The following is a 1,053-nucleotide window of genomic DNA, read 5'->3' as shown; positions in this document are numbered from 1 at the left end:
AATTAATTTTAATTTAATTTGAAGTATTAATTTGAAATATTAATTTTAAGTATTAATTTAATTTTAAGTATTAATTTTAAGTATTAATTTTAAGTATTAATTTAATTTTAAGTATTAATTTTAAGTATAAATTTGAAGTATTAATTTTAAGTATTAATTTAATTAATTTAATTAATTTTAAGTATAAATTTTAAGTATTAATTTAATTTTAATTTAATTAATTTTAAGTATTAAAATTAATTAATTTAATTTTAATTTAATTTTAAAATTAATTAATTTAATTTTCATTTAATTTTAAAATTAATTAATTTAATTTAATTTTAATTTAATTTTAAAATTAATTTAAGTATTTTTTCCTGGACTTCAGTATAGAATTTCTCTGTATCTGATATAAGGAGCAGTAGAAAGCTCATCACATGCATAGTTCATTTAATCATTTCCTAACAAAAAATGCAGAAAAGCAGGGGAAAAGTCTTAGATGATTGATATATATATTATGTCCACAATATTAGGAATTTGGCAAATAGAGGATCCCTAGTTAGGTGTACATCACCAACCTCCCAATCTATTATTTGCTGGGTGTAATTAAAAGAACTGTCCTCCCTTTTTCAAGAACCTATAAATTAAGGCACTTGTCCAATTCACCATAAAATTTCAGCTCTCACTACAACTATCTTAAAATAGGAAGAAACAGTATAGGATATTAGCGAAACCTCAGGACTTACAAGATTTGGCATAACATTATCAAGTGCTCAAAAACATCAATAAATGAGCTTGTAAATAATTTCTCCAAAAGGACTTGTAAACTAATTTTCGCACAAACACAGGCACAAAAATAAACAAAAAAAGAACCCACAGCATTTCACCTGAATAAGTGTCATAAATGCTGATTATGAACTGAAAATAAGCTGAAAAAAGAACACCCATGGTACAGTAGAAGCAGCCGCTTTTCAACATGTACAAAAATAAATAAATAAATAATACCACAGACAGTAAAACTTTTACTAACATTAGCAGAGTTGATACAAGTTGTGAGCTTAATGCAACATGACT

Source organism: Manihot esculenta, chromosome 4 (assembly GCF_001659605.2).
Source record: "Manihot esculenta cultivar AM560-2 chromosome 4, M.esculenta_v8, whole genome shotgun sequence".
NCBI classification, from domain to species: domain Eukaryota; kingdom Viridiplantae; phylum Streptophyta; class Magnoliopsida; order Malpighiales; family Euphorbiaceae; genus Manihot; species Manihot esculenta.
The sequence above is the reverse complement of the archived record's forward strand: the minus strand, read 5'-3'. Positions refer to the sequence as shown.